This window comes from Phyllostomus discolor, chromosome 8 (genome assembly GCF_004126475.2).
Source record: "Phyllostomus discolor isolate MPI-MPIP mPhyDis1 chromosome 8, mPhyDis1.pri.v3, whole genome shotgun sequence".
NCBI classification, from domain to species: Eukaryota; Metazoa; Chordata; class Mammalia; order Chiroptera; family Phyllostomidae; genus Phyllostomus; species Phyllostomus discolor.
The window spans coordinates 46,433,430-46,454,573 of NC_040910.2; the positions used below are offsets into that span (position 1 = coordinate 46,433,430).

At 39.5% G+C, this 21,144-nt stretch overlaps 2 protein-coding genes across 2 annotated transcripts in view; both read left to right on the forward strand.

The window, feature by feature from the left end:
• Positions 1-21,144, forward strand: part of LOC114503704 (olfactory receptor 7A10-like) — a 78,352-nt gene that overhangs the window by 38,971 nt on the left and 18,237 nt on the right. The window lies entirely within an intron of this gene.
• The window catches only part of LOC114503710 (olfactory receptor 7A17-like), a 158,512-nt gene that overhangs the window by 401 nt on the left and 136,967 nt on the right, over positions 1-21,144 (forward strand). The window lies entirely within an intron of this gene.

Sequence of the window (21,144 nt, forward strand, 5' to 3'; positions counted from 1 at the left end):
ATTTATTTTGTGTGGTCATTCTGTCATATTGTGTCTCCTTCTCCTACTTTTCAAAGTAAAAATTCTCCATCTTCTTTAACCTTGGCAAAGAAATTCTTTTCCTTTCAATTAATATTTAGTTGATATGATTAAATTACTATATTTTATAGCTTTGTCTTTTGGAATTATTGGTACAATTTCATTCCATTTTATTAGCACCATTATTAGAACCCTTCCATTTTTTATATTATGAAAATTCCATACTTGAACATTTTTTCTATGTAAGAACACATATTTACAGTACCACATGAGTGAACAAAATCCATGAACACCCTGCTTATTTGACCTCACATTATAGAAAGGAGGCCCCATACCATGAAGAGTAAGTGTGCTATGACATCATATCCTCAGGGAGAAATATGTGAAGAGATCAATAACTGTCACATAAGCAGGATATATAAAATTCGTTCATGGGGGACTTCGCATGTTGTCAAGATACAGAATCAAGACTAGTGTGTACCAGTCGGATGTGTCACAAAAAACATCAAAACTCAAAGCCAAGAACAGCAAAGGAAAGATGCCACAAAGATAATGAGAGATGTGCCAGCCTCATCCACTGCTGGACCATATAAACACAAGGGTGATGTAGTAACCACAGAAGAGGTGCATGACAATTAGATCAGAGGTCAGTGAAGCAGTAACGGTCTGGTCAGTGTGTGGTCCCTTGAGTCTGAGGTGACTTCAGCACCCATGCTGGCTGACTCTCCTTTCTGCACCTGGCTCTCTGCTGGGCTCTTCACACTTACTGCTTTCCCTCATTAACAGGAACTGGGCTTTTAAACTCTTCTTGCATTTATTGCATTGAATTCCACATTCTTTTGACATGTCCCAAACTAAGACATGCCTTTTACACTACAATCCAGCATTTTTGCACACAGGCCCAGAAACACACACACACACACTCATACACACACACATACATGTGCAAAGGAAATCACAAAATGATTATGTATGTACTCTCACTATGTATGACACACTCCAATATTTTCTTTTGTGCCCTCTTGATTCTATTCTATTTCATTCTTATGAACCATAGTCTAACACCCTAGTTTATGCTGATCTCAGAATATGGAGAAATTTTCCTCCAGCACATCCTCCCCATCTAGGTGAATACAGAGCACGTTCTCTCATTCATTCCATCACAGACTACATGTTTACTCAACTGCACTCCACTAGGTCTAGTGGGGGAGGAGGAATTTGAATAACATGCTTCATGTTTCAGGCACTCACTCTCTAGCAAGTAAGAAAGACATGGAAATAAATAAAAATCACACCATTGGTGCTCTAACACCTCAATTAGGGGTGTGGGAGTGTCCTTTTACTGTGCTAATGTTAGGTAAAAAAAAAAAAAAAGGCCCACAAAGGAGATAGTTCATCTCTGTGAAAGGGGAGATGGAGTTTGGAAAATGGAGAGGGAGTGAACAGTTCCAAAGAGACCAGTAGGGAGACTCCAAGCAAAGAGCAAGTGTGTCAAGGCCCTGAACCTTAGGCTGTGGTGTCAGGTGCAGCAGACAATCAAGCCCAATGTTCAGGAGATCAGTGTGGGTGAGGGCAGGGCCCTGTGAAGGTGAAACTGGCAGAAAGGTCACAGAGATTTGAGCCTCATGTTTGAAGCTACAGAATTTTGGCCTCTGTCTCCACTGAGCAGTCACTAGTGGAGGCATTTAATTCAGAGATTCCATGATCTGCTTTGAAATACAGAAAGTTCTCTCTGACTCCACATGACCATTTGGCTAGAGGGGTGCCAGCATGATAGATGGGAAAGATGACAAGAAACAGAAATATGGCTGTGCAATTGGGGTCCAACATGTTGGGAAGCAGTGGAGACATTTGAGAGGCAGAAGGGAATAAACAGCTGCATCTCATCCCAGTGGTCACCACTCACTTAGCAACAGGAAGGGCCTAACCCAGTTCCTTTCAAAGAGTGTGTTGATTATCTGTCCATGGTAGGCAGACAGATGCCCCAATTCCCACTATCAGGTGAGATCATCAATATTTGTGTTGTACATCTGAAACAGTTAATGTCAGAAATTAATGTTTTCTCATTTTTTAAGAGGGAGCATATAAAAATCATGTAGGCTGTATCAAAAAATACAATTAAATTGAAAAAATAAAATGGTTTAGATGGCCTGCAAGTTCAAACAGCTGATATTTGGTAGATAATTTGAAATCAGTCACCTAATGCCAAAAGCTTAGCATATATTATCATTTAGAAATGTGTTTCCATTTCATTATAAATGCCTCCACTGTCATACATTGTATTTGCTGATGCTGATTATGTTTGTTTCCTCTGGTTATTTTTCTAGTGCAATGTTCAATGTGTGCAACACTTGACAATGTAAGATATCACTCCTTTGTTCTCTGATAAATGGCTTTTTGCTGTATTATCAGTTATGCTGGGTGTGAAGGGCATAGAACTGGAGTTGGAATGCTGCCAGAACCAGGAAGTTTTGCCTCGTATCAGCCACTCAGCAACCACCTGAATGATTAGATCTTTCCCATTCTATGCACATTTCCCTCTCTGCTTTTTTTTAAAAAATTTTCTTTATATATTTCTTTATTTTCATTTACATATATTTTATTTTTAAAATTATTCTAATTGTTGTTCAAGTACAGTTTTCTGTCTCTTACTCTCATCCTCACCCACCACCCAGTCCTCCCCACCTCCCTCCCATTTCCACTCCCTCTGTAGTTTTTGTCCATGTGTCCTTTATACTTGTTCCTGTAATCCATTCCCCTTTTCCCCTGATATTCCCTCCCCTCTTACCTCTGGTCACTGTCAGCCTGTCCTCTATTTCAGTGTCTTTTATTATATATTGTTTGTTTCTTTGTTTTGTTCTTTAGGTTCCTGTTAGAGGTGAGATCATATGGTATTTGTCTTTCACTACCTGGCTTATTTTGCTTAGCATAATGCTCTCCAGTTCCATCCATGCTGTCACAAAGGGTAGGAGCTCCTTCTTGCTTTCTGCTGCATAGAATTCCACTGTGTAAATGTACCATAGTTTTTTGATCCATTCATTTGCTGATGGGCACCTAGGTTGCCTCCCACACTTGGCTATTGTAAATTGTGCTGCTATGAACATTGGGGTGCATAGGTTCTTTTGGATTGGTGTTCCACGGTTCTTAGGATATAATCCTAGCAGTAGAATTGCTGGGTCAAAAGGCAGATCCATTTTTAGTTTCCTGAGAAAATTCCATACTGTTTTCCATACTGGTTGTACCAGTCTGCAATCCCACCAACAGTGCACCAGGGTTCCCTTTTCTCCACAACCTCTCCAACACTTGTGTGTTGCTTTGTTTATGATGGCCATTCTGATGGGTGTGAAGTGGTATCTCATTGTGGTTTTAATTTGCATCTCTCTGATAGCTAGTGATACTGAGCATCTTTTCATGTTTCTGGATCCTCTGTATATCCTCCTTGGAGAAGTGTCTGTTCAAGTCCTTTGCCCATTTTTAATTAGGTTGCTTGTCTTCTTAGAGTGGAGTCGTGTAAGTTCTTTATATATTTTGGAAGTGAAACCCTAGTCTGAGATATCATTGGCAAATATGTTTTCCCATGTGGTTTGTTCTCTTTTCATTTTAATATTGTTTTCTTTAGCTGTGCAGAAGCTTTTTATTTTGATGAGATCCCATTTGTTTATTCTTTCCTTTAAGTCCCTTGTTCTAGGGGACATATCAGTAAAAATGTTTCTGCGCAAAATATCTGAGCTTTTCCTGCCTGTGTTCTCCTCTAGGACTTTAATGGTATCACGGCTTACATTTAATTCTTTTATCCACCTTGAATTTATTTTTTTGTAAGGTGTAAGTTGGTACTCAAGTTTCATTTTTTCAATATGTTCCTCTCTGCTTTTTAATCAATGTTTAAAAGTTTCTTTAAATAAGGGACTCAGAATGGCCATATGAAAGTGGAGTCCCATATTTACATGTTCATGGGAGGTTTAACCAATTGAGTTTGGAAACTATTTCTATATGCATAGGGTAAGATAGTCTGATGTTGACATCATGACTTGCATCTTTCCTTTTCCAGTTATTGTGATAGGGTGGGCAGAGCTTGGTGATAACAAGGCCCCAGGAAGTAGTCACAGTGTGTGTGTGTGTGTGTGTGTGTGTGTGTGTGTGTGTGTTGTAGGGCAGTTTGACCTGAGCCCATATACTCCAAATGGTGTCCTTCAACAACAGAAGCCAGAATGTTAACCAACCCATGAAAATAAAAGTGAGATCTCTTACTATTTACAAGATTTTTGGAAATAAAGTTAATGAAGTGCAGGGAACCCTATGTAAGCAAGGAATTCTTCCTGTCTCTGAGTTTCAGCAGCAGCAGGGAGGCCACCTCACTCCCCCTCATTCTCTGACACCATCTCTCGTCTCTCTGCTCTTTCTCCTTCTACTCCCATGCTGGGTCCTTTCCGAGTCCTGAATGTCTGAAACAAGTGTCAACTCTGGGCCTTTGCACTGACTCTTTCCCTAACCCCCGCTCCCCAATTTCCTCATGTCTTACACTCTGTCTTCCTGGAGGTCCCTACTCAGGTGTCACCTTATTTGCAGGGATACCTGAAAGCTCAGTTCAAAAAAAATAATAAAATGCCCCCATCCACTCTGTTATCCCTACCTTGTTTTTCTTCACCTGACACCATCCAACATGGTATACAATACATATAGTATATTATTTCACTATCATTATATTCTAAAGATTTTTCTCTCAGCATCCTATACCCTTTCCCTAGAGATGTGGAATATCAATGACTATTCCTCAAGTACATGACAGCATTCTCATTAAAACTGTGTGCCACATGACTACCTGGGAAAATGGTCTGAGGACAGAAATTCCTAATTGGAAATGTTGGGGGATGCCTTAAAGGTTATGATATGTACCAAAATTGGTATTGATTACTTTACTGCAAAATATGGTTGTAGCTTTTCAACTATGCTAGCATGATTTTCATTTGTAAAAGAAACTAATTATGACACTTTTTTCTTTCCTACTAGTCACTTCCACCACATGGTACAAGGCAATAATACCCCAATTTCAGAATTTCTTCTCCTGGGACTATCAGAGGAACCAGAACTGCATCCCCTCCTATTTGGGCTGTTCCTCTGCATGTACCTGATCACTGTGTTGGGAAACCTGCTCATCATCCTGGCTGTCAGCTCAGACTCCCACCTCCACACACCCATGTACTTCTTCCTCTCCAACCTGTCCTTGGCTGACATCTGTATCACTTCCACCACAATCCCAAAGATGCTGCTGAACATCCAGACACAGAGCAAAGCCATCACCTATGCAGGTTGCATAACCCAGATGTATTTTTTTATACTGTTTGGATGTTGGGACCACTGCCTCCTGACTGCGACGGCCTATGACCAATATGTGGCTATCTGTCACCCCCTGCACTACACGGTCATCATGAGCTCTTGGCTCTGTGGACTGCTGGTTCTGGTGTCATGGATCATAAGTTCTCTGAATTCCCTGTTACATAGTTTAATGTTGTTGAGACTGTCCTTCAGGGCAGACTTGGAAATCCCCCATTTTTTTTTGTGACATTAAGCAGATGATTCAACTTGCCTGTTCTGACACCTTTCTTAATGACATGGTTATGTATTTGGCCACTGGGCTGTTGAGCGGTGGTCCCCTGGCTGGGATTCTTTACTCTTATTCTAAGATTTTGTCCTCCATATGTGCAGTTCCATCAGTTCGGGGGAAGTGCAAAGCATTTTCCACCTGTTCATCTTATCTCTCAGTTGTCTCCTTGTTTTATTGTTCAGTCTTAGGTGTGTACCTCAACTCTGCCAGTACCCACAGCTCACAGTCAATTGCAGTCACCTCAGTGATGTACACCGTGGTCACACCCATGCTGAACCCCTTCATCTACAGTCTCAGGAACAGAGACATAAAGGGGGCTCTGAAAATAATTTGGGGATGGCACATACCAAGGGTACAATTGTCCTGGGGCTGAAAATGTGACCTTGTGTGGGTGGCTCAATAACTCAAACCAGAAACTGTCAGTGTTTGATCCTGTGGGATAGACTGGCTCCTTCTCTTTATCTTGGCGGGTCCATTTTCTTGTATTCATGTTCTCTATAAGTTTAAGTAACTCACTTTACAAGCTTCTGCTACAATGTATGGAAGTTTTCTCTTTGACAATTTAAAAAATATTTATTTTAATTGTTGTTCAAGTACAGTTTTCTGCCTTTTCCCCCACCCCAGCCCAAACCCCCAGCCCTCCCCACCTCCCTCCTGTTTCCACCCAACCCTGTTATTGTCCATGTATCCTTTATACTTGTTCCTGCAATCCTTTACCTTTTTCCCTTTGAAATTCCCTCCCTTCTCCCCTCTAGTCATTGTTAGCCTTTTGACAATTTTTATATATTATGAAAGTGTTTCTCAACATTGGATCAGAAATATTTGGAAAATTCCATATTTTTCATAGGAAAACTTGGATTTCTCTAAAATATATTCTCAAATGACAAGTATCATGCTAAGAAAACTTCTCCTTTTTCCTGAAAGAATAATCAGAGTTGTATTACTCACATGAACAAAACAACATTTTGCATCTTATGATATTTATGTAATTTCATTGTACAGGAAAATATGAATCCATTTTTCAGTTTGTGTCTGTCATTCTTTTCTTTTAAACTATTTTATTGTTGTTCAATTACAGTTGTTTGCATCCCCCTCCATTTTTATGTCACTATCTTAAGTACTCTTCCTAATAATGCAGATTTTAAACATTGTTCCATTTATGCCTCAGCCTGTTGATAATGCAGGTATTCCTAAAATGCCTGGGGAACTCACCTGGTCCCTGAATTCCTGTGACACTGACATGAGCTAATGTTGTGGCTGGACATTGCAAAGAAAGGCTTTGCAATTCTTATTCTGATCACAGACGCTGCTCAACCAAAACCCTAAGAGAACCTGGTAAAAGCAAGTTTATCACTCAGAGATTGGAGGATCCACATGTTCCTAAGGTCCACTGATGAGGCCATGGAGAGAGAAGGCAGGCGAATGAGAATGAGGGGGGCGTGGAGAGAGAGAGAGGGAGAGAACATTACTGTGGGTTCTGCATTTATTCAGATCTGAGAGCAGGATGGATAGAATTTCAAAGCTTACTCTTTACTGGTGAATTTAAAACTTAAGAGCAGGTGCCAGGGTGTGAAAAGTGAACAGTGGGTCACTGCCAAGGTCAGTTATCTAAGTTCTCCAGGGCTTTCTGTAAAGGGGGCATTCACAGGAGAGCAGGTCAGGGTGCTTAGCTAGCAGCTGTGTCAGAGAGCTGGCCACATGTTTCTTCAGCATGGTTATCTTTGAAGTCAAAGCCTTGGAATTCAAAAGTTTGTGTGAGGCACCTAGACTACAAACATGCCACTCTGCTTCATAGCTGCTCTCCTGCTTTTATTGTCTTATTCAGCTCAGTGTCCCAATGCCCACTGAAGGCACTAACAGAAATTGACCATCACATACACACCTACAGTGAAGTCTACATGGACGGCAAGATTTGATTGATTAACCTAACATGGCCTGACTGTCAGAGATAACCTGAAGTATGATGAGACAAAATTGTTAATCACTAAATTCATTATTGTGCAAAGTATTGCTTTTCCTTGCTGTACTCATGGAAGTATGGAAGATTGATGCCCATTTATAAGGGGCTTTCTGCATTGGGGTAAGTGGTTGGTTAGTGTATTTTACCTCTTTAATGAATTCTATTTCTTTCTCTGCTTGAAAACTCCAATGCTGCCTACAATTATGACTCTAAGCAAAACATTTCTTCCTTTCTAAATTTTGTCTTAACCACTAAAGGAACAATAAGTGTAAAGTTTCCTGATTATCTATTGTAGATCTCTCTCATTCTCAGGAATCTCTTTTCATAATTAAAAAATTACTCACAAGAAAGGCTGAGTTCTTGCCTGGTAATGTGATTCAGGATCACCAGGTTTTCTGCACAAATGTGCATGAACTTGCAACCTCTTGGAGACCCCTAGAGGGAACCTCAACACAGTCATCTGTGAGGATAGTTATTTGTAATGAACTTAAATAACAAAATAATCACGCAGGCTGTCTCAAATATCAGAACATATGTAAAATATAAAAAACACAATTATTATAATTGCCTTTAGTGCTTTTTGCCTCATTATTGTATCAGTTATGGCTGCATAACAAATATCCTAAATAGAATGGTTTGTAATAATGCCTTTATTATTCAGTGGGGTTCTATGATGGAAGTTGTTCTGAACTCTGCTCAGATCTCCTGAGTCTGCCTCAGCTGTGAGTCTCTGCATTGCATGTCTATGGCTGATCCCTGATGACGTGTGAGGCTGTAGAACACCCCTGTCTTGAACCAATTTATGTCCATTTAGCTGTATATGTAAATTAAACATCTGTTTACAAAAGAATAAGTTTATCAAATGTAATAGCCTTAATTTAATTCTACTATTTTTATCCACATACCACACTTCGTTTTCTACCCATTAGAAGACATACCTCCAACACCTGATAAAATGTGACTCGACTACTGTGTTCTCGATGTTACCACGAGATGAGACTTTTTAATATAATTTATTGGCATATAATGACATAATTTAAAGTGCACATATTTAAAATATAGAATTTGCTATTTTAAAGGGGCCATACAAAAGTTAAGAATACATACTGCATGGGTCCATATACATATAATTTCAAAAGGTGCTCAAAACACTAATTCAAAAGACTACATGCACACTTATGTTCATTGCAGCATTGTTTACAATAGCCAAGATTTGGAAGCAACCCAAGTGTCCATCAGTAGATGAGTGGATAAAAAAGCTAATGGTGTGGGGATTGACTGTGGGAACAGAGGTGGGCTTGGAGGAGATGGGAAAAGAGGGAGAAATTGTAATATATATAATATAATAAATAATAAAAATGCATTGTTAAAAATAAAAAAACTGAAAAAATAAGAACACTGTTTTGCATTTATACAATGGAGTATTACAGATCCATAAAAAAGGAAATCTTACTTTTTGCAACAGCATGGATAGACCTGTCTAGCATTAGGCTAAGTGAAATAAATCAGTCAGAGGAACATAAGTACCATATGATTTTACTCACATGTGGAAGCTAATGAACAAAATAAGCTAACAAACAAAATAGAAACAGACTCATAGATACAGAGAACAGAGTGACACCAGGTACAGGGGAGTGAGTTTGGGGCCTGGGTGAAAATGGTGAAGGGATTAAGCAAAAACAAACAGAAAAAAAAATGACTCATTGACACAGACAACATATGGTGCTTACCAAAGAGAAAGGAGCTCGAGGGAGGTAGGAGAGGTAAAGAGGGGATAAATGGTGTGGGAAGGAGATCTGACTGGGTGGTGAACACATAATCAGTATATAGATAACATATTATAGAATCATACACCTGATATCTATATAATTTTATTAATCAATGTTACCCCATTAAATTTAATAAAAATTTTAAAATGAGCCCTGGCTGGTGTAGCTCGGTGGATTGAGCACGGGCTGTGAACCAGGCATTGCAGGTTTGATTCCCAATCAGGGCACATGCCTAGGTTGCAGGTCATGGCCCCCAGCAATCCCACATTGATGTTTCTCCCTCTCTCTCTCTCTCTCTCTCTCTCTCTCTCTCTCTCTCTTTCACTCTCCCTCCCCTCTCTAAAAATAAAAAATAAATAAATAAAGTCTTTAAAAGTTTTTTAAATGAATAAAGGCTATATTTTTTCTTTATTTTAATTGTGTTCAAGGACAGTTTTCTGCCCTTTACCCCTTCCCAGCTCCCCCTCAGTTCTCCCGACCTACTTCCTGTCTCTACCCCCACCCCTTGTTATTGTCCATGTGTCCTTTTTTACTAGTTCCTGCAAACCCTTTCCCCCTTCCCCTGAATTCTCTCCCCTTTCACCTCTGGTCACTGTTCTCTATTTCAGTGTCTTTGGTTATATTTTGCTTATTTGTTTTTGTTGATCAGATTTCTGTTAAAGGTGAGATCATATGGTATTTGTCTTTCACTACCTGGCTTATTTTGCTTAGCATAATGCTCTCCAGTTCCATCCATGCTGTCACAAAGGGTAGGAGCTCCTTCTTGCTTTCTGCTGCATAGAATTCCACTGTGTAAATGTACCATAGTTTTTGATCCATTCATTTGCTGATGGGCACCTAGGTTGCCTCCCACACTTGGCTATTGTAAATTGTGCTGCTATGAACATTGGGGTGCATAGGTTCTTTTGGATTGGTGTTTCAGGGTTCTTAGGATATAATCCTAGCAGTAGAATTGCTGGGTCAAAAGGCAGATCCATTTTTAGTTTTCTGAGGAAATTCCATACTGTTTTCCATACTGGTTGTACCAGCCTGCAATCCCACCAACAGTGCACTAGGGTCCCCTTTTCTCCACAACCTCTCCAACACTTGTTGTGTGTTGCTTTGTTTATGATGGCCATTCTGATGGGTGTGAAGTGGTATCTCATTGTGGTTTTAATTTGCATCTCTCTGATAGCTAGTGATGCTGAGCATCTTTTCATGTGTTTCTGGATCCTCTGTATATCCTCCTTGGAGAAGTGTCTGTTCAAGTCCTTTGCCCATTTTTTAATTAGGTTGCTTGTCTTCTTAGAGTGGAGTCGTGTAAGTTCTTTATATATTTTGGGGATGAAACCCTTGTGTGAGGTATCATTGGCAAATTTGTTTTCCCATACAGTTGGTTCTCTTTTTAATATTGTTTTCTTTAGCTGTGCAGAAGCTTTCTATTTTGATGAGATCCCATTTGTTTATTCTTTCCTTTATGTCCCTTGCACTGGGGGATGCATCAGTAAAAAAGTTTCTGCATGAAATATCAGAGATTTTCCTGCCTATATTCTCCTCTAGGACTTTAATGGTGACATGGCTTATATTTAAATCTTTTGTTCACCTTGAGTTTATTTTTGTGTATGGTGTAAGTTGGTGCTCAAGTTTCATTTTTTTACATGTAACTGTCCAGCTCTCCTAACACAATTTGTTGAGGAGGCTATTTTTATTCCATTTTATGCTACTGCCCCCTTTGTCAAATATTAATTGACCATAGAAACTTGGGTTTATTTCTGGGCTCTCTATTCTGTTCCATTGATCTATGTGTCCATTGTTATGCCAGTACCAGGATGTTTCAATTACAGTGGCCTTGTAATACAGTTTGGTATCAGGTATTGTGATCCCTCCTACTTTATTCTTCTTTCTCAAAGTTGCAGCAGCTATTCAGGTCATTTATGGTTCCATGTAAAATTTTGAAGTGTTTGTTCCATATCTGTGAAATATGTCATTGGCACTTCAATAGGTATTGCATTGAATCTGTAAATTGCTTTGGGTAGTATGGACATTTTGATGATGTTAATTCTTCTGATCCATGAACACAGTATATGGTTCCATTTGATTGTGTCTTCCTTAATTTTTTTTCTTCACTGTTTAGTTTTCTGAGTACAGGACTTTCACCTCCTTGGGAAGGTTTATTCCTAGGTATTTTATTTTTCTTTTTGCTATATCAAATGGGATTTTTATTTATGGTTTCTGTTTCTGATATTTCATTGTTGGTATACAACAATGCCTGTGAGTTCTGAATATTGACTTTGTATACAACTATTTTGCCAAATTCATTTATTAGGTTGAGCAGTTTTTTGGTCATCTTTCCTTTTTTTAACTTTTAATCTCAAATTGTAATTTTTCCTCTCTTACCCTGGTTTTTGTTCCTCACTCTTAGTATTCCCTCTCTCCTAAATATCTCAATATCACTTCCATTTCCTCTAGATATCTCTGAAGCTTTTCTTTCTTTCTTTCTTCTTTCTTTCTTTCTTTCTTTCTTTCTTTCTTTCTTTCTTTCTTTCTTCCTTCCTTCCCTCATTTCAAACCTACATATATTAATTTTAGCTCATTTGTTGTAGACAATGCTGTGGTACATCTTTTCCTCCAATTTGATTCCTTTTTTATTGTTTATATACTTGTTTCTATTTTATTTTATTTTATTTTATTTTATTTTATTTTATTTTATTTTATCTTTAAACCCAATACTATACAATTAGCCTCTCTTACTCCATTCTGCCTACTGCATTCCCTTTTTTATTTATGATATAAACTTTAATTTCCCTCTTTAAAATGCTCTGATTCCCTATTCTTCTAGTGTTCTTCCCTCTACCTTCTCAAAATTATTTCTCTTTTGGTAGGTCATCTCATATCAGCTCTCCTTCCTTGTAATAGTCCTAATCTCTGTACATCCTTATTAATACTGGTTCATTTGCTGTTGATAATGGGATTGAAGTGGGTGGTTATTTTTGTGGGTGTGAGTTTATTTTCTAGGCTCTGTGGTTTTGTTCTGGGAGCACCTGAACAATGGCATACAAGATGTGGTGGGTGGAGTGACCCTCAGTCAACCAGTTGGAGGGGAGGACCCAAAAAGAACAACCCAACAACAATCAAAATCCAATTGCATCCAGAAAGCCAACATAAACAGCATAAAGGTCATTCCAAGAGCATCAAGTTCAGGAGATCAAGGAGATTGCACCACTGAATCACAGAAGTCTCCTACCATAGAAGTTCACACCACAGAGACAGGGACTGAAAGCAGATTAAGCTAAGAAGCAGATGCAAACAAGAAGATTCTCCCCTAAAATGTGGAGACAAAAAAAACAACAACTCCCAATCTAAAGGAAAGGAGGAATCCTCAGAAAGAGTACTAAATGAAATAGAGACAAGTCAACTACCAGAAATTGAGTTCAAAACAATGGTTATAAGGAAGCTCAATGAGTTCAGTGAGAATTAGCAAAAACTACCAGGAAGCTACAAGGAACTTACTGAGAATTATATCATCCTGAAAAAGGACATAGAAACTATCAACAAAATCCAGGAGGAAATGAAGAATACAATTTCTAAATTGAAAAAAGAAGTACAATGAATCAAAATCAGACTAGAAGAAGCAGAGGACAGAGTCAGTGAGCTGGAAGACAAAGTAGAAAAAATATCTAGAAAGAGCAAGAAAAGGAAAAGAGGATCCAAAAGAAGGAATAGGGGTTAAGGGAACTGCATGACAATTTGAAACATAATAATATCTGTATATTAAAGATAACAGAAGGAGAAGAAGAGGAGCAAAGGGGAGAAAACCTGTTTAAAACTGTAATGACAGAAACTTCCTTAATTTGATGATAGAAAAAGTCACACAAGTCCAAGAAGCACAGAGGGTCCCAATCAAGAGGAACCCAAAGAGGCCCACTCCAAGACACATCATAATTACAATGGCACATTTCAAAGGTAAAGAGAGAATCTTAAAGGCAACAAAGGAGAATCAGAAAGTAAAATACAAGGAAGCTCCGATAAAGCTAGCAGCTGACTTCTCAACAAAAGGACTACAAGCCAGAAGACACTGGCAAGAAATATTCCAAATAATGAAAGGCAAAGGCCTACAACCAAGACTACTTTACCAGCAAATCTCTCATTTAAAAAGGAAGGTGAAATAAGGAATTTCCCAGACAAAACAAGACTAAAAGAATACACCTTCACCAAACCAGCAATGCAAGATATGCTAAGGGGACTGCTTTAAGAAGAGGAAGAAAAAGAGTGTGAGAGAAAGAAACACAGGTACAAAGGGGGACAATGGCAATGGATAAGTACCTATCAATAATAACCTTAAATATGAATGGTTTAAATGCTCCAATCAAAAGACATGGGGTAGCTGAACAAATAAGAAAACAGACTTCCAGCCAAGATGAAGACATAGGTAGATACACTGTACCTCCTTGCACATCCAAAAGGATGACATATTTAAAAACAAAAAAATAACCAGAACTGACAGAAAATTGAACTCTATGGAAGTCCAACAACCAAGCAGTTAAAGAAGAATGTCCAGAGAGATGCAAATTAAAACCACAATGAGAAACAAACCCATACCAATTAGAATAGCTGTCATAAACAAATCAACAAACAGTAAGTGCTGATGAGGTTGTGGAGAAAAGGGAGCCCTAGTACACTGTTGGTGGGAATGCAGACTGGTGCCACCACTGTGGAAAACAGTATGCAATTTCCCCAGGAAAGTGAAAATGGAACTGCCTTTTGACCTGGCAATTCCACTGCTGGGATCATACATTAAGAATCATGAAACACCAATCCAAAAGATCCTATGCACCCCAATGTTCATAGCAGCACAATTTACAATAGCCAAGTGCTGGGAGCAACCTAAGTGCTCATCAGTAAATTAGGGGATCAAAAATGTGGTACACTCACACAATGGAATACTATGCAGCAGAAAGAAAGAAAGAACTCCTACTCTTCATGACAGCATGGATGGAACTGGAGAGCATTATGCTAAGTGACATAAGGCCAGGTGGTGAAAGACAAATACCTTATGATCTCACCTATAAAGTGGAACCTAATCAACAAAACAAACAAGTGAGCAAAATAGAACCAGAGACATGGAAATAAAGAAGAAACTGACAGTAACCAGAGGGTGGAGGGAGGGGGATATTGGAGGAAAGAAGGAGAAAGGTCAAGTCAAGGAACATATATAAAGAACCCATATAGAAGACAACAGGGGGGAGGATTGAATATGGCAGCCATAGGGAGAGGGTAGGGTACAGCAGAGTAATGGGGAAAAATATAGACAACTGTAAATGAACAACAATAAAAAAGTAAATGTAAAATAATGTAGAAATTTAGACACAAATATTTAAAGTAGAAAGGTTGACCCTAATATTAGTAATGAATTACTTCCCATCTTAATGCAAAATCACCTCCGAAAGTGGTCCTCAGACAAGAATCTGCAGCATAAACACCACAAGGAACCTGTTAGAAATGGATGGTCTGTGAGCACTCTGGGACCTGCTGTTTCTGTTTTGTTTGTTTATGTATTCATGTTTTAGAATCCACATATAGGTGAAATCAGATGGTATATGTCTCTCTCTGTATGATTTATTCCACTTAGCTTAATACCTACTAAACTCATCCATGTTGTCACAAATACCAAGATTACATACTTTTTAGTGCCAAGTAATGTTCTGCAGTATATATGTATCATATATTTGTATTCATTGTCTTTTCATCAGAAAATTCAATCCATTTACATTTAAAGTAATTATTACTGTGCATAAGATAGGCGGATGATGGAGGCACCATCTTGTGGAGCAACAGTACCCTGTTGGAGATTCTGAGGCATGAAACCACGTCTTCTGCAACTTTGATGCTTCCTAAAGAAAAAAAATTGAACCTTTTGGAGCAGTGTACTAGATCTTCAGTAAGGCAACGGGTTCAGACAAACAAGTGAATAGAACAGAGTGTAGTGAAAGGTATGGTTCAATCATAAACAGGGACGACTGTGCCGAGTGTAAATCCCGAAGCAGGTGGAGGGACTCCAACTATGAAAGATCTAGTGATGATCGAAGGGGTGATAGATATGACTACCGAGACTATGACAATCCAGAGACAGAAGGTGAAAGAAGGAAGAGTGATTGATCTGCAAATGGCTACCATTCAGATGGTGACTATGACAAGCATGACTATAGGTATGACATCAGTGATGAGCGGAAGAGCAAGACCATCATGCTGCATGGCCTTCCCATCACCATCAAGGAGAGTGATATTTGGGAAATGATGGAGTATTTTGGAGGCCCTCAGCCTGTGGACGTGAGGCTGATGAAAAGGAAGACAGGTGTAAGCCAAGGTTTTGTCCTCGTGGAGTTTTATCACTTGCAAGATGCTACCAGCTGGATGGAAGCCAATCAGAAAAAGTTGGTGATTCATGGAAAGTACATTGCAATGCATTATAGCAATCCCAGACCTAAGTTTGAAGATTAGCTTTGTAACAGGTACTCTCTTAACACTTTCAGGAAAATACTAAAAGGCTTCCAATGTGGAGCAGACAAGTTTGACTCTGAATAGGAAGTGCCCTCTGGAACCACAGAGTCAGTCCAGTTTGTGGATTACTACTGTGATACCATCATACTCTGAAACATCACTTGGCACACAGTGGTGGATACCATCATGACAGCACTCTCTCCCTACGTGTCCTTAGTTGTCAATAACATTTGCCTCATCAAATACTGGCAGATCCAGCAGAACAGAGGCTTTGCCTTTGTACAGCTGTCTTCTGCAATGGATGCTTCTCAGCTTCTTAAGATATTACAGAGTCTCTATCCTCCCTTGAAAATTTATGGCAAAATTATTAGGGTTGACTTTTCAGAAAGTGCCAGAAAAGACCTGGTCCTCCCAGATGGTAACCAGGTCAGCACCTTGTCTTTGGTCAGTACAGCTGTTGCTGCTGCTTAGTCATCATCCACCCAGTCTCAAAGTAGTGAAGGAGGCAGTGTTGACTACAATGACCTGTAGCCAGGCCAAGATGGCTATGCTCTGTATGCTCATTACTCACAGGACTACAACAGTTTTATCAGCAACAAGCTGGAGGGTTGGAATCTGATGCATCATCTGCATCAGGCACAGCAGTGACCCCCACCTCAGCAGCTGTAGCATACCAGAGCACCCAGTTGTATAATCAGACCTCCAATCCACCTAGGTCTCTGACTGAGGAAGCACAGCCTAGCACTAGTACAAGTGCACATGCCCCCGCTGCTCTCTCCACTGGTGTAGTTTCTAGTACCAAATATGCAGTGCTATCACACATCTACTTACCAGTATGATGAATCTTCGGGATATTACTATAATTCAACAACAGGGCTGTACTATGACTCCAACTCACAACTACTACACTTCCTTGACTCAGCAATTCCTGTACCAGGATGGAGAGAAGGAGACCTATGTGCCAGCTACAGAGTCTAGCTTCCACCAGCAGATGGACCCACCTCCAGTAAAGAGAGGAAGGAAAAGAAGAAGCCCAATAGCAACCAGCAGGTTGCCAAAGACATGGAATGCTGGGCTAAGAGTTTAAACAAGCAGAAAGAAAAATTTAAAAACAGCTTTTAACCTGTCAGTTCTCAAGAGAAGAAGAAAGGAAGAAGTCTGCTGTGGCAGACACTGGCTTCACTCTCTTTGAGAAGAAGGGAGCCCTAGCTAAAAGGCAGCAGCTCATCCCTGAACTGGTGTGAAATAGAGATGAGGAGAATCCCCTCAAAAGGGATCTGACTGCTGCTTACAGTGGTGACAGTGACAATGAAGAAGACCTGGTGGAGAGACTTGAGAGTGAGGAAGAGAAGCTGGCTGACTGGAAGATGGCCTGCCTCCTCTGTTGGCACCAATCCCCAAACAAAGATGCCCTGGCCAGGCACCAGCAGCTCTCAGACCTACACGGCAAAATATGGACATCTACCGACTGAGTAAGCAGGAGCTGGAAGCCTTGGAGCTGAGGGAGAGAGAGATGAAATACCAGGATTGAGCCACCGAGAGACAAGAAAGGTACAGCATTCTAAAATCTCCAGAGCCCAAGCACAAGAAGCAGCTGGATGCAGGCACTGTGAAGTACGAACAGCCAACCAAAGATGGCATTGACCACAGTGACATTGGTAACAAGATGCTGCAGGCTATGGGCTGGCAGGAAGGCTCAGTTTTGGGGAAAAAAGTGTCAAGGCATTACCACTTCCATTAAGGCTCAAGTCCAACTAAAAGGAGCTGGCCTAGGATCCAAGGGCTGTCTGGTGCTGATTCCTACAAAGATATTGTCCAGAAGGCCATGTTCACCTGGTTCACTGAGATGGAGTGAGTCTCTAAGAGAGAGAGAGAGAGAGCCCCAAAGGGCACAGGAGTGGTCTATTGCCTGAGTCCATCTTGCCACCTGTCTCTAAGGGCATGCCTTGTCTTATTAATAGTTTCTAGGGGGAGCCACATCATTATGCAAGGTTCTCTCACTTCAAGGAGTTCCCTCCAGGGTTGTTGGGTGAATAGCCTTTATTCCTGCCAGAGGACTTGTGAGCTGGCTGGCTCAGGCAGGGGGCGTGAGTCTTTTATACTGCAGTGTATGTAATATAATGTACTGTGCCTCACACATGCAACCTGCCCATGGTCCTCAGCCCCATGCTCCTAGAGTGTGTTGGAATGCCCTGGTTTGGGACACCAAAGCTTCCTCTGGCATTTGTTGTTGTGCCATCTTTTCTAGGCAAAAGCCTTGTGTATATTTGTATATTAAACATGTGTTGAGAATTTTGGAAGACTTTCAGCCTAATTGCCAATTCTGGCTTCTTTAGAAAAGAAATACCTTGAAAAATAAAAAAAATAAAAATAATAATTATTAATAGATATGTAGTTATTGCCATTTAATTCACTGTTTTCAGTTTGTTTTGTAGTTCTCTATTCAGGGCACACACAAGAAACAACAAATGAATACATCAAAAAGTAAAAAACAATATTGGCATTTCTCTCTCTGTCTTCCCTCCCCATCCTCTTCTTCTCACTCTATCTCTTTCCATCTGCCTAACTCTAAATTAATAAGTAATTTTTTGTATTTTTATTTATTTTATTTTAATCATTGTTCAAGTACAGTTTTCTGCCTTTTACTCCCATTCCAGCCCACACACCCGTCCCTCTCCACCTCCCTCCCATTACCACTACCACCATAGTTTTGGTCCATGTGTCCTTTATATTTGTTCCTGTAAACCCTTTCCATTCTCCCCTGAAATTCCCTCTTCTCTCCCCTCTGGTCACTGTCAGCCTATCCTCTATTTCAGTGTCTTTGGCTATATTTTGCTTGTTTGTTTCTTTTGTTGTTTAGGTTCTTGTTAAAGGTGAGATCATATGGTATTTGTCTTTCACCACCTGGCTTATTTTGCTTAGCATAATGCTCTCCAGTTCCATCCATGCTGTCACAAAGGGTAGGAGCTCCTTCTTTCTTTCTGCTGCATAGAATTCCACTGTGTAAATGTACCATAGTTTTTTGATCCATTCATTTACTGATGGGATCTAGGTTGCTTCCAGGACTTAGCTATTATAAATTGCGCTGCTATGAACATTGGGGTGCATAGGTTCTTTTGGATTGGTGTCTTAGGCTATAGTCCCAGTGGTGGAATTGTTGGGTAAAAAGGCACTTCCATTTTTAGTCTGCTGAGGAAGTTCCATACTGTTTTCCACACTGGTTGTACCAGCCTGCATTCCCACCAACAGTACACTAGGGTCTCCTTTTCTCCACAACCTCTCCAACACTTGTTGTGTGTTGCTTTGTTTATGATGGCCATTCTGATGGGTGTGAAGTGGTATCTCATTGTGGTTTTAATTTGCATCTCTCTGATAGCTAGTGATACGGAGCATCTTTTCATGTGTTTCTGGATCCTCTGTATGTCCTCCTTGGAGAAGTGTCTGTTCAAGTCCTTTGCCCATTTTTTAATTGGGTTGCTTGTCTTCTTAAAGTGGAGTCATGTAAGTTCTTTATATATTTTGGAGATGAAACCCTTGTGTGAGGTATAATTGGCAAATATGTTTTCCCATACAGTTGATTCTCTTTTTATTTTAATACTTTTTCTTTAGCTGTGCAGAAGCTTTTTATTTTGATGAGGTCCCATTTGTTTATTCTTTCCATTATGTCCCTTGCTCTAGGGGACATGTCAGTAAAAATGTTTCTATGTGAAATACCTGAGATTTTCCTGCCTATATTCTCCTCTAGGACTTTAATGGTGTTATGGTTTATATTTAAGTCTTTTATCCACCTTGAATTTATTTTTTGTAAGGTGTAAGTTGGTGCTCGAGTTTTATTTATTTATTTATTTTGCATGTAGCTGTCCAGTTCTCCCAACACCAGTGGTTGAAAGGGCTATTTTTCAGCCCATTTTATGTTGCTGCTTCCTTTATCAAATATTAATTGACCATAGAGACTTCAGTTTATTTCTGGGCTCTCTTTTGTTCCCTTGGTCCATGTGCCTGTTTTTATGCCAGTACCAGGCTGTTTTGATTACAGTGGACTTGTAATATAGTTTACTATCAGGTATTGTGATCCCTCCTATTTTACTATTTTTTCTCAAAATTGCAGAAGCTATTCGGGGTCATTTATGGTTCCATATAAATTTTTGAAGTGTTTATTCTATGTCTGTAAAATATGCCATTGGTACTTTAACAGGTATTGCATTGAATCTGTACATTGTTTTGGGTAGTATGGACATTTTGATGATATTAATTCTTCCAATCCATGAACACAGTATATATTTCCATTTGTTTGTGTCTTCCTTGATTTCTTTCCTCAGTGTTATGTAGCTCTCTGAATACAGGTCCTTTACCTCTTTGGTTAGGTTTATTCCTAGGTATTTTATTTTTCTTTTTGCTATGTTGAATGGGATTTTTTTCTTGATTTCTGCTTCTGCTGTTTCATTGATGGTGTACAGAAATGCTTTTGATTTCTGGATACTGCCTTTGTATACCACTGTTTTTGCCAAATTCATTTATTAGGTCAGGCAGTTTTTTGGTGGAGTCTATAGGATTTTCTTTGTACACTATCATGGCATCTGCAGACAGTGACAGTTTTGTTTCCTCCTTTCCAATTTGGATGCCTTTTATTTCCTTTTCTTGTGTGCTTGCTGTGGCCAAAACTTCCAGTACTATATTGAATAGAAGTGGTGAAAGTGGACAACCTTGTCTTGTTCCTGATCTTAGTGGAAAAAAGTTTAATTTTTGCCCATTGAGTATGATGTTGGCTGTAGGTCTCTCATATATGACCTTTATTATGTTGAGGAATGCTCCCTCTATTCCCACTTTGCTGAGTGTTTTTATCATAAATGTGTGCTGTGCCTTGTCAAATGCTTTTTCTACATCTATTGATATGATCATGTGATTTTTGTCTTTGTGCTTGTTTATGTGATGTATTACATTTTCTGATTTGTGAATATTGTACCATCCTTTCATCCCTGGGATGAATCCCACTTGGTCATGATGTATGATCTTTTAAATGTATTGTTGGATGTGGTTTGCCAGTATTTTGTTGAGGATTTTAGCGTCTATGTTCATCAGTGATATTGACCTGAAGTTTTTTTTCTTTGTTGTGTCTTTATCTGGTTTTGGGATTAGGATGATGTTGGCCTCATAAAAAGAGTTTGGGAGTCTTCCATCATTCTGGATTTTTTGGAATAGTCTGTGAAGGATAGGGGTTAGCTTTTCCTTAAATGCTTTGTAGAATTCTCCTGTTAAACCATCCGGACACGGACTTTTGTGTGTTGGGAGTTTTTTTTTTTTACTGCTTCAATTTCATC